Source organism: Oncorhynchus kisutch, linkage group LG17 (genome assembly GCF_002021735.2).
Source record: "Oncorhynchus kisutch isolate 150728-3 linkage group LG17, Okis_V2, whole genome shotgun sequence".
In the NCBI taxonomy this organism is placed as follows: Eukaryota; Metazoa; Chordata; class Actinopteri; order Salmoniformes; family Salmonidae; genus Oncorhynchus; species Oncorhynchus kisutch.
Window position 1 is genome coordinate 67,455,084 of NC_034190.2, and position 18,402 is coordinate 67,473,485.

Consider the following 18,402-nt stretch of genomic DNA (forward strand, 5'->3'; position numbering starts at 1 on the left):
GACAGGGATAAAGCAGGGATGGGACAGTATGTTTATATTATCTGTCTCAGGCAGGGATAAAGCAGGGATGGGGCAGTATGTTAATATTATCTGTCTCAGACAGGGATAAAGCAGGGATGGGGCAGTATGTTAATATTATCTGTCTATATGACAGGGATAAAGCAGGGATGGGGCAGTATGTTTATATTATCTGTCTCAGACAGGGATAAAGCAGGGATGGGGCAGTATGTTAATATTATCTGTCTCAGACAGGGATAAAGCAGGGATGGGGCAGTATGTTAATATTATCTGTCTCAGGCAGGGATAAAGCAGGGATGGGGCAGTATGTTAATATTATCTGTCTCAGACAGGGATAAAGCAGGGATGGGGCAGTATGTTAATATTATCTGTCTCAGACAGGGATAAAGCAGGGATGGGGCAGTATGTTAAAATTATCTGTCTCAGACAGGGGTAAAGCAGGGATGGGGCAGTATGTTTATATTATCTGTCTCAGACAGGGATAAAGCAGGGATGGGACAGTATGTTAATATTATCTGTCTATATGACAGGGATAAAGCAGGGATGGGGCAGTATGTTAATATTATCTGTCTATATGACAGGGATAAAGCAGGGATGGGACAGTATGTTTATATTATCTGTCTCAGGCAGGGATAAAGCAGGGATGGGACAGTATGTTAATATTATCTGTCTATATGGCAGGGATAAAGCAGGGATGGGGCAGTATGTTAATATTATCTGTCTATATGGCAGGGATAAAGCAGGGATGGGCAGTATGTTTATATTATCTGTCTCAGACAGGGATAAAGCAGGGATGGGGCAGTATGTTAATATTATCTGTCTATATGGCAGGGATAAAGCAGGGATGGGGCAGTATGTTAATATTATCTGTCTCAGACAGGGATAAAGCAGGGATGGGACAGTATGTTAATATTATCTGTCTATATGGCAGGGATAAAGCAGGGATGGGGCAGTATGTTAATATTATCTGTCTCAGACAGGGATAAAGCAGGGATGGGGCAGTATGTTAATATTATCTGTCTCAGACAGGGATAAAGCAGGGACGGGGCAGTATGTTAATATTATCTGTCTCAGACAGGGATAAAGCAGGGATGGGGCAGTATGTTTATATTATCTGTCTCAGACAGGGATAAAGCAGGGATGGGGCAGTATGTTAATATTATCTGTCTCAGACAGGGATAAAGCAGGGATGGGGCAGTATGTTAATATTATCTGTCTCAGACAGGGATAAAGCAGGGATGGGGCAGTATGTTAATATTATCTGTCTATATGACAGGGATAAAGCAGGGATGGGGCAGTATGTTTATATTATCTGTCTCAGACAGGGATAAAGCAGGGATGGGGCAGTATGTTAATATTATCTGTCTATATGGCAGGGATAAAGCAGGGATGGGGCAGTATGTTTATATTATCTGTCTATATGGCAGGGATAAAGCAGGGATGGGGCAGTATGTTTATATTATCTGTCTCAGACAGGGATAAAGCAGGGATGGGACAGTATGTTTATATTATCTGTCTCAGACAGGGATAAAGCAGGGATGGGACAGTATGTTAATATTATCTGTCTATATGGCAGGGATAAAGCAGGGATGGGCAGTATGTTAATATTATCTGTCTCAGACAGGGATAAAGCAGGGATGGGGCAGTATGTTAATATTATCTGTCTCAGACAGGGATAAAGCAGTGATGGGGCAGTATGTTTATATTATCTGTCTATATGGCAGGGATAAAGCAGGGATGGGGCAGTATGTTTATATTATCTGTCTATATGGCAGGGATAAAGCAGTGATGGGGCAGTATGTTTATATTATCTGTCTATATGGCAGGGATAAAGCAGGGATGGGGCAGTATGTTAATATTATCTGTCTCAGACAGGGATAAAGCAGGGATGGGGCAGTAAGTTTATATTATCTGTCTCAGACAGGGATAAAGCAGGGATGGGGCAGTATGGTAATATTATCTGTCTCAGACAGGGATAAAGCAGGGATGGGGCAGTATGTTTATATTATCTGTCTCAGACAGGGATAAAGCAGGGATGGGGCAGTATGGTAATATTATCTGTCTATATGGCAGGGATAAAGCAGGGATGGGGCAGTATGTTAATATTATCTGTCTCAGACAGGGATAAAGCAGGGATGGGGCAGTATGTTTATATTATCTGTCTCAGACAGGGATAAAGCAGGGATGGGACAGTATGTTAATATTATCTGTCTCAGACAGGGATAAAGCAGGGATGGGGCAGTATGTTTATATTATCTGTCTCAGACAGGGATAAAGCAGGGATGGGGCAGTATGTTAATATTATCTGTCTCAGACAGGGATAAAGTAGGGATGGGGCAGTATGTTAATATTATCTGTCTATATGACAGGGATAAAGCAGGGATGGGGCAGTGTGTTAATATTATCTGTCTCAGACAGGGATAAAGCAGGGATGGGGCAGTATGTTAATATTATCTGTCTATATGACAGGGATAAAGCAGGGATGGGGCAGTATGTTTATATTATCTGTCTCAGACAGGGATAAAGCAGGGATGGGGCAGTATGTTACTATTATCTGTCTCAGACAGGGATAAAGCAGGGATGGGGCAGTATATTAATATTATCTGTCTCAGACAGGGATAAAGCAGGGATGGGGCAGTATGTTAATATTATCTGTCTATATGACAGGGATAAAGCAGGGATGGGGCAGTATGTTTATATTATCTGTCTCAGACAGGGATAAAGCAGGGATGTGGCAGTATGTTAATATTATCTGTCTCAGACAGGGATAAAGCAGGGATGGGGCAGTATGTTAATATTATCTGTCTCAGACAGGGATAAAGCAGGGATGGGGCAGTATGTTAATATTATCTGTCTATATGGCAGGGATAAAGCAGGGATGGGGCAGTATGTTAATATTATCTGTCTATATGACAGGGATAAAGCAGGGATGGGGCAGTATGTTTATATTATCTGTCTCAGACAGGGATAAAGCAGGGATGGGGCAGTATGTTAATATTATCTGTCTCAGATAGGGATAAAGCAGGGATGGGGCAGTATGTTAATATTATCTGTCTATATGACAGGGAAAAAGCAGGGATGGGGCAGTATGTTTATATTATCTGTCTCAGACAGGGATAAAGCAGGGATGGGGAAGTATGTTAATATTATCTGTCTCAGACAGGGATAAAGCAGGGATGGGGCAGTATGTTAATATTATCTGTCTCAGACAGGGATAAAGCAGGGATGGGGCAGTATGTTAATATTATCTGTCTATATGACAGGGATAAAGCAGGGATGGGGCAGTATGTTTATATTATCTGTCTCAGACAGGGATAAAGCAGGGATGGGGCAGTATGTTTATATTATCTGTCTATATGACAGGGATAAAGCAGGGATGGGGCAGTATGTTTATATTATCTGTCTATATGGCAGGGATAAAGCAGGGATGGGGCAGTATGTTAATATTATCTGTCTCAGACAGGGATAAAGCAGGGATGGGGCAGTATGTTTATATTATCTGTCTCAGACAGGGATAAAGCAGGGATGGGGCAGTATGTTTATATTATCTGTCTATATGGCAGGGATAAAGCAGGGATGGGGCAGTATGTTTATATTATCTGTCTCAGACAGGGATAAAGCAGGGATGGGGCAGTATGTTAATATTATCTGTCTCAGACAGGGATAAAGCAGGGATGGGACAGTATGTTAATATTATCTGTCTATATGGCAGGGATAAAGCAGGGATGGGGCAGTATGTTAATATTATCTGTCTCAGACAGGGATAAAGCAGGGATGGGGCAGTATGTTAATATTATCTGTCTATATGGCAGGGATAAAGCAGGGATGGGCAGTATGTTAATATTATCTGTCTCAGACAGGGATAAATCAGGGATGGGGCAGTATGTTAATATTATCTGTCTATATGGCAGGGATAAAGCAGGGATGGGCAGTATGTTAATATTATCTGTCTATATGGCAGGGATAAAGCAGGGATGGGCAGTATGTTAATATTATCTGTCTCAGACAGGGATAAATCAGGGATGGGGCAGTATGTTAATATTATCTGTCTCAGACAGGGATAAAGCAGTGATGGGGCAGTATGTTAATATTATCTGTTTATATGACAGGGATAAAGCAGGGATGGGCAGTATGTTTATATTATCTGTCTCAGACAGGGATAAAGCAGGGATGGGGCAGTATGTTTATATTATCTGTCTCAGACAGGGATAAAGCAGGGATGGGGCAGTATGTTAATATTATCTGTCTATATGACAGGGATAAAGCAGGGATGGGGCAGTATGTTAATATTATCTGTCTATATGACAGGGATAAAGCAGGGATGGGACAGTATGTTTATATTATCTGTCTCAGACAGGGATAAAGCAGGGATGGGGCAGTATGTTAATATTATCTGTCTCAGACAGGGATAAAGCAGGGATGGGACAGTATGTTAATATTATCTGTCTATATGACAGGGATAAAGCAGGGATGGGACAGTATGTTTATATTATCTGTCTCAGACAGGGATAAAGCAGGGATGGGGCAGTATGTTAATATTATCTGTCTCAGACAGGGATAAAGCAGGGATGGGGCAGTATGTTAATATTATCTGTCTATATGGCAGGGATAAAGCAGGGATGGGGCAGTATGTTAATATTATCTGTCTCAGACAGGGATAAAGCAGGGATGGGACAGTATGTTAATATTATCTGTCTATAAGGCAGGGATAAAGCAGGGATGGGGCAGTATGTTAATATTATCTGTCTCAGACAGGGATAAAGCAGGGATGGGACAGTATGTTAATATTATCTGTCTATATGGCAGGGATAAAGCAGGGATGGGGCAGTATGTTAATATTATCTGTCTCAGACAGGGATAAAGCAGGGATGGGGCAGTATGTTAATATTATCTGTCTCAGACAGGGATAAAGCAGGGATGGGGCAGTATGTTAATATTATCTGTCTCAGACAGGGATAAAGCAGGGATGGGGCAGTATGTTAATATTATCTGTCTATATGACAGGGATAAAGCAGGGATGGGGCAGTATGTTTATATTATCTGTCTCAGACAGGGATAAAGCAGGGATGGGGAAGTATGTTAATATTATCTGTCTCAGACAGGGATAAAGCAGGGATGGGGCAGTATGTTAATATTATCTGTCTCAGACAGGGATAAAGCAGGGATGGGGCAGTATGTTAATATTATCTGTCTATATGACAGGGATAAAGCAGGGATGGGGCAGTATGTTTATATTATCTGTCTCAGACAGGGATAAAGCAGGGATGGGGCAGTATGTTTATATTATCTGTCTATATGACAGGGATAAAGCAGGGATGGGGCAGTATGTTTATATTATCTGTCTATATGGCAGGGATAAAGCAGGGATGGGGCAGTATGTTAATATTATCTGTCTCAGACAGGGATAAAGCAGGGATGGGGCAGTATGTTGATATTATCTGTCTCAGACAGGGATAAAGCAGGGATGGGGCAGTATGATAATATTATCTGTCTCAGACAGGGATAAAGCAGGGATGGGACAGTATGTTAATATTATCTGTCTATATGGCAGGGATAAAGCAGGGATGGGGCAGTATGTTAATATTATCTGTCTAAGACAGGGATAAAGCAGGGATGGGGCAGTATGTTAATATTATCTGTCTATATGGCAGGGATAAAGCAGGGATGGGGCAGTATGTTTATATTATCTGTCTATATGACAGGGATAAAGCAGGGATGGGGCAGTATGTTTATATTATCTGTCTATATGACAGGGATAAAGCAGGGATGGGCAGTATGTTAATATTATCTGTCTCAGACAGGGATAAAGCAGGGATGGGGCAGTATGTTAATATTATCTGTCTCAGACAGGGATAAAGCAGTGATGGGGCAGTATGTTAATATTATCTGTCTATATGGCAGGGATAAAGCAGGGATGGGGCAGTATGTTAATATTATCTGTCTCAGACAGGGATAAAGCAGGGATGGGGCAGTATGTTAATATTATCTGTCTATATGGCAGGGATAAAGCAGGGATGGGACAGTATGTTAATATTATCTGTCTATATGGCAGGGATAAAGCAGGGATGGGGCAGTATGTTAATATTATCTGTCTCAGACAGGGATAAAGCAGGGATGGGGCAGTATGTTAATATTATCTGTCTATATGGCAGGGATAAAGCAGGGATGGGACAGTATGTTAATATTATCTGTCTATATGGCAGGGATAAAGCAGGGATGGGGCAGTATGTTAATATTATCTGTCTCAGACAGGGATAAAGCAGGGATGGGGCAGTATGTTTATATTATCTGTCTATATGGCAGGGATAAAGCAGGGATGGGGCAGTATGTTAATATTATCTGTCTCAGACAGGGATAAAGCAGGGATGGGGCAGTATGTTTATATTATCTGTCTATATGGCAGGGATAAAGCAGGGATGGGGCAGTATGTTTATATTATCTGTCTCAGACAGGGATAAAGCAGGGATGGGGCAGTATGTTTATATTATCTGTCTCAGACAGGGATAAAGCAGGGATGGGGCAGTATGTTAATATTATCTGTCTATATGACAGGGATAAAGCAGGGATGGGGCAGTATGTTAATATTATCTGTCTCAGACAGGGATAAAGCAGGGATGGGGCAGTATGTTTATATTATCTGTCTATATGGCAGGGATAAAGCAGGGATGGGGCAGTATGTTTATATTATCTGTCTCAGACAGGGATAAAGCAGGGATGGGGCAGTATGTTTATATTATCTGTCTCAGACAGGGATAAAGCAGGGATGGGGCAGTATGTTAATATTATCTGTCTATATGACAGGGATAAAGCAGGGATGGGGCAGTATGTTAATATTATCTGTCTCAGACAGGGATAAAGCAGGGATGGGGCAGTATGTTAATATTATCTGTCTATATGACAGGGATAAAGCAGGGATGGGGCAGTATGTTTATATTATCTGTCTCAGACAGGGATAAAGCAGGGATGGGGCAGTATGTTAATATTATCTGTCTCAGACAGGGATAAAGCAGGGATGGGGCAGTATGTTAATATTATCTGTCTCAGACAGGGATCAAGCAGGGATGGGGCAGTATGTTAATATTATCTGTCTCAGACAGGGATAAAGCAGGGATGGGGCAGTATGTTAATATTATCTGTCTATATGACAGGGATAAAGCAGGGATGGGGCAGTATGTTTATATTATCTGTCTCAGACAGGGATAAAGCAGGGATGGGGCAGTATGTTTATATTATCTGTCTATATGACAGGGATAAAGCAGGGATGGGGCAGTATGTTTATATTATCTGTCTATATGGCAGGGATAAAGCAGGGATGGGGCAGTATGTTAATATTATCTGTCTCAGACAGGGATAAAGCAGGGATGGGGCAGTATGTTTATATTATCTGTCTCAGACAGGGATAAAGCAGGGATGGGGCAGTATGTTTATATTATCTGTCTATATGGCAGGGATAAAGCAGGGATGGGGCAGTATGTTTATATTATCTGTCTCAGACAGGGATAAAGCAGGGAAGGGGCAGTATGATAATATTATCTGTCTCAGACAGGGAAAAAGCAGGGATGGGACAGTATGTTAATATTATCTGTCTATATGGCAGGGATAAAGCAGGGATGGGGCAGTATGTTAATATTATCTGTCTCAGACAGGGATAAAGCAGGGATGGGGCAGTATGTTAATATTATCTGTCTATATGGCAGGGATAAAGCAGGAATGGGGCAGTATGTTAATATTATCTGTCTATATGGCAGGGATAAAGCAGGGATGGGCAGTATGTTAATATTATCTGTCTATATGGCAGGGATAAAGCAGGGATGGGGCAGTATGTTTATATTATCTGTCTCAGACAGGGATAAAGCAGGGATGGGGCAGTATGTTAATATTATCTGTCTCAGACAGGGATAAAGCAGGGATGGGGCAGTATGTTAATATTATCTGTCTATATGGCAGGGATAAAGCAGGGATGGGGCAGTATGTTAATATTATCTGTCTCAGACAGGGATAAAGCAGGGATGGGCAGTATGTTAATATTATCTGTCTCAGACAGGGATAAAGCAGGGATGGGACAGTATGTTTATATTATCTGTCTATATGACAGGGATAAAGCAGGGATGGGACAGTATGTTTATATTATCTGTCTCAGACAGGGATAAAGCAGGGATGGGACAGTATGTTTATATTATCTGTCTATATGACAGGGATAAAGCAGGGATGGGACAGTATGTTTATATTATCTGTCTATATGACAGGGATAAAGCAGGGATGGGGCAGTATGTTTATATTATCTGTCTATATGGCAGGGATAAAGCAGGGATGGGGCAGTATGTTTATATTATCTGTCTCAGACAGGGATAAAGCAGGGATGGGGCAGTATGTTAATATTATCTGTCTCAGACAGGGATAAAGCAGGGATGGGGCAGTATGTTAATATTATCTGTCTCAAACAGGGATAAAGCAGGGATGGGCAGTATGTTAATATTATCTGTCTATATGGCAGGGATAAAGCAGGGATGGGGCAGTATGTTAATATTATCTGTCTCAGACAGGGATAAAGCAGGGATGGGGCAGTATGTTAATATTATCTGTCTATATGGCAGGGATAAAGCAGGGATGGGCAGTATGTTAATAGTATCTGTCTCAGACAGGGATAAAGCAGGGATGGGACAGTATGTTCATATTATCTGTCTATATGGCAGGGATAAAGCAGGGATGGGGCAGTATGTTTATATTATCTGTCTCAGACAGGGATAAAGCAGGGATGGGGCAGTATGTTAATATTATCTGTCTATATCAAATCAAATCAAATCAAATTTATTTATATAGCCCTTCGTACATCAGCTGATATCTCAAAGTGCTGTACAGAAACCCAGCCTAAAACCCCAAACAGCAAGCAATGCAGGTGTAGAAGCCCTTTATGGCAGGGATAAAGCAGGGATGGGCAGTATGTTAATATTATCTGTCTCAGACAGGGATAAAGCAGGGATGGGGCAGTATGTTAATATTATCTGTCTCAGACAGGGATAAAGCAGGGATGGGGCAGTATGTTAATATTATCTGTCTCAGACAGGGATAAAGCAGGGATGGGGCAGTATGTTTATATTATCTGTCTCAGACAGGGATAAAGCAGGGATGGGGCAGTATGTTAATATTATCTGTCTATATGGCAGGGATAAAGCAGGGATGGGGCAGTATGTTAATATTATCTGTCTCAGACAGGGATAAAGCAGGGATGGGGCAGTATGTTAATATTATCTGTCTATATGGCAGGGATAAAGCAGGGATGGGACAGTATGTTAATAATATCTGTCTATATGGCAGGGATAAAGCAGGGATGGGGCAGTATGTTAATATTATCTGTCTCAGACAGGGATAAAGCAGGGATGGGGCAGTATGTTTATATTATCTGACTATATGACAGGGATAAAGCAGGGATGGGGCAGTATGTTAATATTATCTGTCTATATGACAGGGATAAAGCAGGGATGGGACAGTATGTTAATATTATCTGTCTCAGACAGGGATAAAGCAGGGATGGGACAGTATGTTTATTTATCTGTCTATATGGCAGGGATAAAGCAGGGATGGGGCAGTATGTTAATATTATCTGTCTATATGACAGGGATAAAGCAGGGATGGGGCAGTATGTTAATATTACCTGTCTATATGACAGGGATAAAGCAGGGATGGGGCAGTATGTTAATATTATCTGTCTATATGACAGGGATAAAGCAGGGATGGGACAGTATGTTTATATTATCTGTCTATATGACAGGGATAAAGCAGGGATGGGACAGTATGTTAACATTATCTGTCTATATGACAGGGATAAAGCAGGGATGGGACAGTATGTTAATATTATCTGTCTCAGACAGGGATAAAGCAGGGATGGGGCAGTATGTTTATATTATCTGTCTCAGACAGGGATAAAGCAGGGATGGGGCAGTATGTTTATATTATCTGTCTCAGACAGGGATAAAGCAGGGATGGGGCAGTATGTTAATATTATCTGTCTCAGACAGGGATAAAGCAGGGATGGGGCAGTATGTTAATATTATCTGTCTCAGACAGGGATAAAGCAGGGATGGGGCAGTATGTTAATATTATCTGTCTCAGACAGGGATAAAGCAGGGATGGGGCAGTATGTTTATATTATCTGTCTCAGACAGGGATAAAGCAGGGATGGGGCAGTATGTTAATATTATCTGTCTATATGGCAGGGATAAAGCAGGGATGGGGCAGTATGTTAATATTATCTGTCTCAGACAGGGATAAAGCAGGGATGGGGCAGTATGTTAATATTATCTGTCTATATGGCAGGGATAAAGCAGGGATGGGACAGTATGTTAATATTATCTGTCTATATGGCAGGGATAAAGCAGGGATGGGGCAGTATGTTAATATTATCTGTCTCAGACAGGGATAAAGCAGGGATGGGGCAGTATGTTAATATTATCTGTCTATATGGCAGGGATAAAGCAGGGATGGGACAGTATGTTAATATTATCTGTCTATATGGCAGGGATAAAGCAGGGATGGGGCAGTATGTTAATATTATCTGTCTATATGGCAGGGATAAAGCAGGGATGGGACAGTATGTTTATATTATCTGTCTATATGACAGGGAAAAAGCAGGGATGGGGCAGTATGTTAATATTATCTGTCTATATGACAGGGATAAAGCAGGGATGGGGCAGTATGTTAATATTACCTGTCTATATGACAGGGATAAAGCAGGGATGGGGCAGTATGTTAATATTATCTGTCTATATGACAGGGATAAAGCAGGGATGGGACAGTATGTTTATATTATCTGTCTATATGACAGGGATAAAGCAGGGATGGGACAGTATGTTAACATTATCTGTCTATATGACAGGGATAAAGCAGGGATGGGACAGTATGTTAATATTATCTGTCTCAGACAGGGATAAAGCAGGGATGGGGCAGTATGTTAATATTATCTGTCTATATGGCAGGGATAAAGCAGGGATGGGCAGTATGTTAATATTATCTGTCTCAGACAGGGATAAAGCAGGGATGGGGCAGTATGTTAATATTATCTGTCTATATGGCAGGGATAAAGCAGGGATGGGCAGTATGTTAATATTATCTGTCTCAGACAGGGATAAAGCAGGGATGGGACAGTATGTTAATATTATCTGTCTATATGGCAGGGATAAAGCAGGGATGGGGCAGTATGTTTATATTATCTGTCTCAGACAGGGATAAAGCAGGGATGGGACAGTATGTTAATATTATCTGTCTATATGGCAGGGATAAAGCAGGGATGGGACAGTATGTTTATATTATCTGTCTCAGACAGGGATAAAGCAGGGATGGGACAGTATGTTAATATTATCTGTCTATATGGCAGGGATAAAGCAGGGATGGGGCAGTATGTTAATATTATCTGTCTATATGACAGGGATAAAGCAGGGATGGGGCAGTATGTTTATATTATCTGTCTCAGACAGGGATAAAGCAGGGATGGGGCAGTATGTTTATATTATCTGTCTCAGACAGGGATAAAGCAGGGATGGGACAGTATGTTCATATTATCTGTCTATATGGCAGGGATAAAGCAGGGATGGGGCAGTATGTTTATATTATCTGTCTCAGACAGGGATAAAGCAGGGATGGGACAGTATGTTTATATTATCTGTCTATATGGCAGGGATAAAGCAGGGATGGGGCAGTATGTTAATATTATCTGTCTATATGACAGGGATAAAGCAGGGATGGGGCAGTATGTTAATATTATCTGTCTCAGACAGGGATAAAGCAGGGATGGGGCAGTATGTTTATATTATCTGTCTCAGACAGGGATAAAGCAGGGATGGGGCAGTATGTTTATATTATCTGTCTCAGACAGGGATAAAGCAGGGATGGGGCAGTATGTTAATATTATCTGTCTCAGACAGGGATAAAGCAGGGATGGGCAGTATGTTAATATTATCTGTCTCAGACAGGGATAAAGCAGGGATGGGGCAGTATGTTAATATTATCTGTCTATATGGCAGGGATAAAGCAGGGATGGGCAGTATGTTAATATTATCTGTCTCAGACAGGGATAAAGCAGGGATGGGGCAGTATGTTAATATTATCTGTCTCAGACAGGGATAAAGCAGGGATGGGGCAGTATGTTAATATTATCTGTCTATATGGCAGGGATAAAGCAGGGATGGGCAGTATGTTAATATTATCTGTCTCAGACAGGGATAAAGCAGGGATGGGACAGTATGTTCATATTATCTGTCTATATGGCAGGGATAAAGCAGGGATGGGGCAGTATGTTTATATTATCTGTCTCAGACAGGGATAAAGCAGGGATGGGGCAGTATGTTTATATTATCTGTCTCAGACAGGGATAAAGCAGGGATGGGGCAGTATGTTAATATTATCTGTCTAGGACAGGGATAAAGCAGGGATGGGACAGTATGTTTATATTATCTGTCTATATGACAGGGATAAAGCAGGGATGGGACAGTATGTTAATATTATCTGTCTATATGGCAGGGATAAAGCAGGGATGGGGCAGTATGTTTATATTATCTGTCTCAGACAGGGATAAAGCAGGGATGGGGCAGTATGTTTATATTATCTGTCTCAGACAGGGATAAAGCAGGGATGGGGCAGTATGTTTATATTATCTGTCTCAGACAGGGATAAAGCAGGGATGGGGCAGTATGTTAATATTATCTGTCTCAGACAGGGATAAAGCAGGGATGGGGCAGTATGTTAATATTATCTGTCTCAGACAGGGATAAAGCAGGGATGGGGCAGTATGTTAATATTATCTGTCTCAGACAGGGATAAAGCAGGGATGGGGCAGTATGTTTATATTATCTGTCTCAGACAGGGATAAAGCAGGGATGGGGCAGTATGTTAATATTATCTGTCTATATGGCAGGGATAAAGCAGGGATGGGGCAGTATGTTAATATTATCTGTCTCAGACAGGGATAAAACAGGGATGGGGCAGTATGTTAATATTATCTGTCTATATGGCAGGGATAAAGCAGGGATGGGACAGTATGTTAATATTATCTGTCTATATGGCAGGGATAAAGCAGGGATGGGGCAGTATGTTAATATTATCTGTCTCAGACAGGGATAAAGCAGGGATGGGGCAGTATGTTAATATTATCTGTCTATATGGCAGGGATAAAGCAGGGATGGGGCAGTATGTTTATATTATCTGTCTCAGACAGGGATAAAGCAGGGATGGGGCAGTATGTTAATATTATCTGTCTCAGACAGGGATAAAGCAGGGATGGGGCAGTATGTTTATATTATCTGTCTATATGACAGGGATAAAGCAGGGATGGGGCAGTATGTTAATATTATCTGTCTATATGACAGGGATAAAGCAGGGATGGGGCAGTATGTTAATATTATCTGTCTATATGACAGGGATAAAGCAGGGATGGGACAGTATGTTCATATTATCTGTCTCAGACAGGGATAAAGCAGGGATGGGGCAGTATGTTAATATTATCTGTCTCAGGCAGGGATAAAGCAGGGATGGGACAGTATGTTTTATATTATCTGTCTCAGACAGGGATAAAGCAGGGATGGGACAGTATGTTTATATTATCTGTCTCAGACAGGGATAAAGCAGGGATGGGCAGTATGTTAATATTATCTGTCTCAGGCAGGGATAAAGCAGGGATGGGACAGTATGTTAATATTATCTGTCTATATGGCAGGGATAAAGCAGGGATGGGGCAGTATGTTAATATTATCTGTCTCAGGCAGGGATAAAGCAGGGATGGGGCAGTATGTTTATATTATCTGTCTCAGACAGGGATAAAGCAGGGGATGGGGCAGTATGTTAATATTATCTGTCTCAGGCAGGGATAAAGCAGGGATGGGACAGTATGTTAATATTATCTGTCTATATGGCAGGGATAAAGCAGGGATGGGACAGTATGTTAATATTATCTGTCTATATGGCAGGGATAAAGCAGGGATGGGACAGTATGTTAATATTATCTGTCTATATGGCAGGGATAAAGCAGGGATGGGACAGTATGTTAATATTATCTGTCTATATGGCAGGGATTGGCCAATGTGGTGTGGCTCTTGTTTGTCAATGGCAGCCGTCCAGCCTGGAAGGGGGTAGGCTGATCGCCTGTGTCGGCCAATCCTTTGTGAGATTACCAAGGGACGGAGGCTGGGTTGGGAGGGGGATGGGGGGCTGCCAGCTGTGATCCCCCCGCCCCGCTAACTGCCTATCACCCCCCCCCCCCCCACCCCCCCCGGGGGGGAAACAGAGATGGTTGTTCGCTAATCCGGATTATCAGGCAGAAGCACATTAATTCTGCCTGCTCTGCACCACACTCAGCCCAAACTGCTATTCTACCTATTCTGTCCTCCATCAAACACAGCCATTCATACAGGAATGGATCCATGAAATACATGAATAAAGCACAATAACAAAATGAACTGGTAATAATATTCTGTCTATTTTCAGAATGAGACTGAGAATGACAGAAGCTCACTATGGGGAATTCACCATAGGCCTACTAATGACCAGAGAAAAAACACTGCCTGTCTGAAAGAGAGAGAGAGAGAGAGAGAGAGAGAGAGAGAGAGAGAGAGAGAGAGAGAGAGAGAGCAAGGGGAGAGAAAGTGAGGGGGGAATAGGAAAGTTAAATCGTTGTCGTGTGGGAGCCGAACCGACATGCCCATATTTGACCACAAGGTGTCAGTAGACGCAGCAGGAAGACAGGAGGCCCGGACAATAAAAGGATCAGGCAGGCTGACAGCCAAGCAGCAGGGAGCAGCAGCCCGCAGAGGGCAAAAAGCCAGGATGTCAAACAGCAGATAAAAAGATACTGGAACATGACAGATTGCATGCTCTCAATACAGACCCCTGCAGAAGGTAACACAGTGCTGTAATGGCACTAACAACTCCAGCCCAGGGCCCACAGCATTTCCTGCTAAATTTGGCTTTGGGGGTCTCTCTCTTACAAGTACAGTGAGAATCTTTAATCAGTCTGTTTGAAGTCAAAGTGTAGTGCTTGCATAAGGGTCAAACAAGATTCGAGAAGCAGAGTTCACTCCTAAGCTTTTAACCCATCGATGTAGTAATAACACCACACATTGTCTGGCCTCATAATATATCTTTACTAACTCTTAACTGGTAGTGCTGGTAATTGCCAGGGACCTTACGATACGATATTGTCACGATGCATAGGTGCCGATGCAATATGTATTGCGATTTGATGTTCCAAACATGTCTGCTGCATGAGTGACGTGACAGCATGAGAAAATGACTTTTGATCAATCATAGAAGTAAAAGTGCTGAAAACACGTTGTCTGCTATTTAAAAAGAAGATGGAGAACAAGCTATAGGATGAACAATACAGGAGTTTTGGCGCAGGTACAGCCAACTGCACTCTTAGACAAAAAGGGTTCCAAAAGGATTATTTGTCTGTCCCCATAGGAGAACCTTTTTTGGGTTCCATGTAGAAGCCTTTTGGGAAAAGTTTATACATGGAACCCAATAGAGTTGTAACTAAATTTAAAAAGAGTTATACTTGGAATCAAAAAAGGATCATTCAAAGGGCTCTCCGATGGGGACAGCCGAAGAACCCTTTTAGGTTCTAGATAGCAGTGTAGTGCTAGCTAAGGCTACCTAGCATCACTATTCATTTTGACTGGATTGGTGCTTTTAGTATCTCAACACGAATAGAAGCATTCGTGTACGGTCAGCTTGGCCCCTGCGTGACGAGTTCTCTAGATTCTGATTAGCATATGGCTTGCAGTGAATTACAAAGGTGACATGGTGCATGTGTGTGTGTGTGTGTGTGGTGTGCGTGTGTGTGTACACATGTATTTGTGTGTGTAATGATGTGTGCATGGTGTTTATGTGTAATAGGACACATATGCAGCCAGTGCTGTGTACTCACTGGAAGGAGGGTGGGCGGGAGTCACCGATGCCCCCTGTCCTCTCCAGGGGGGGGTGGCAGCTCTGGATGGCTCTCTGTACACTGGGACCCCCCATCAGAGTGAGAGCTCTTCTGCCAGGGACGAGCTACAGACACACACAGAGAGAGAGAGAGAGAGAGAGAGAGGGGAGAGAGAGAGACAGAGAGAGAACAGAGAGAGGGAGAGAGAGAAGGGAGACAGAGAGAGAGAGAGAGAACAGAGAGAGAGAGAAACAGAGAGAGAGAGAGAGACAGAGAGAGAGAAAAGAGAGAGAGAGAGGGAGAGAGAGGGAGAGAGAGAGGAGACAAGAGAAACAGAGAGAGAGAGAAACAGAGAGAGAGAGACGAGAGAGAGAAAGAGAGAGAGAGAGAGGGAGAGAGACAGAGAGTAAACAAGAGAGAGACGAAACAGAGAGAGAGAGAGAGACAGAGAGACAGAGAGAGAGGGAGACAGAGAGAGACAGAGAGAAAGCAGAGAGAGAGAGAAACAGAGAGAGAGAGAGAACAGAGAGAGAGAAAGAGAGAGAGAGAGAGGGAGAGAGAGAGAGACAGAGAGAAAACAGAGAGAGAGAGAAACAGAGAGCGAGAGAGAGACAGAGAGACAACGAGAGAGAGAGAGATAGAGAGAGAGAGAGAGAGAGAGAGAGAGAGAGAGAGAGCGAGAGAGAGGGGTGAGTCAGAGACCTAATAACAGAGACAAATATGAACATAGAGATACACACAGAGACAGGTATATAAACCAGGGACTGGAAAGAGGTAGAAAGTAACAGCAAAGAGATAGACAAACATATTCAGTCACAAAAACAGACATAGAGAGAGACACAGAGACACACAACAGATAAACAGACCCAGATACACACAAACAGACATAGAGAACTATCTGAGAGACATAAGAGAGAAATACTGTCTAAATGAGATGCACCGAAGGGGCCTGAGGAAAGCTATGTATAAATACATTGGGAAACAGAGGGAACGACGCAGCTCACATTGCTTTCACTCTGGTGACTGTGTGCGCGTGTGAGCACAAAGGCTTATGTAAAATGGCCCATAGATACAGCTGCTCTGCTTTCACTTGAACCATAATAATGAGTGTTAAAGGAACATGCCAGAGGGAGAATCTAATAACACTGGGACATGATTAAGACACTGGGACATGATTAAGACACTGGGACATGATTAAGACACTGGGGCATGATTAAGACACTGGGACATGATTAAGACACTGGGACATGATTAAGACACTGGAACATGATTAAGACACTGGGACATGATTAAGACACTGGGACATGATTAAGACACTGGGACATGATTAAGACACTGGGACATGGTTAAGACACTGGGACATGATTAAGACACTGGGACATGGTTAAGACACTGGGACATGGTTAAGACACTGGGACATGGTTAAGACACTGGGACATGGTTAAGACACTGGGCTTATTAGACACTGGGACATGATTAAGACACTGGGACATGGTTAAGACACTGGGACATGGTAAGACACTGGGAAATGATTAAGAACGGGACCATGTGATTAAGACACTGGACCTGGTTAAGACACTGGGACATGGTTAAGACACTGGGGACATGGTTAAGACACTGGGACATGGTTAAGACACTGGGACATGATTAAGACACTGGGACATGGTTAAGACACTGGGACATGGTTAAGACACTGGGAAAAGCTAATATAAAGATCTGTCATGATAATGTATGCATCACTGCTCCTAGCACTATGTACAACTATACCAAATGAACCTGTGTCTCGTATCCTTAGGTATGCCAATGTAAATGATTGTTAGCTGACCTCATTTGTTGGTAGAATACTGTATGATATTGCTAGTAAAACTGTCAAGCTTGGACTGTTGTGATGTCGTTGTGTAACCATGCCTTAGTTCATCTCCCATTGGCAGAGCTCACACCTGTGTAAGGCACTTAGCATAGAAGCTCAACAATGAGTGAATCCCTCTCTACTGTCGAGTCTTGAGTGTTGTACTGAGGAGGCGTGACAGTGTGATCTCTCTAGGTAGATACACTATATGGATCGTTACACTACACGTATCTTTAGCTACCGCTGAGCCAGCGAGCTGCAGCGAAGTGGAGAGGAGAGCAATGAGACGGGGAGAGGAGCTACGGGACAGGGGGTGACGCCGCGGGGGCGCCATTCATCTCACTTACCCAGGACACCACTCTCCCGTTGAAGCAGGGCAACTTGGCGTTGTCGTCGGAAATCTCCTCTTTGACAACCCTGTGGAGTGGACAGGCAAACACACACACATGCGCGCAGAGAGAGAGAGAGAGGGTGGGAGAGAGAGAGGGGGTGGAGAGAGAGAGCGAGAGAGAGAGAGAGAGAGAGAGAGAGATAGAGAGAGTGGGAGAGAGAGAGAGAGAGAGAGAGAGATAGAGGGTGGGAGAGAGACAGAGAGAGAGAGAGAGGGTGGGAGAGAGAGAGA

General features: G+C 42.7%; 1 pseudogene; it reads right to left on the reverse strand.

Annotated features, from left to right (window-relative positions):
* The window catches only part of LOC109907029 (segment polarity protein dishevelled homolog DVL-1-like), a 59,974-nt pseudogene that overhangs the window by 34,437 nt on the left and 7,135 nt on the right, over window positions 1-18,402 (reverse strand).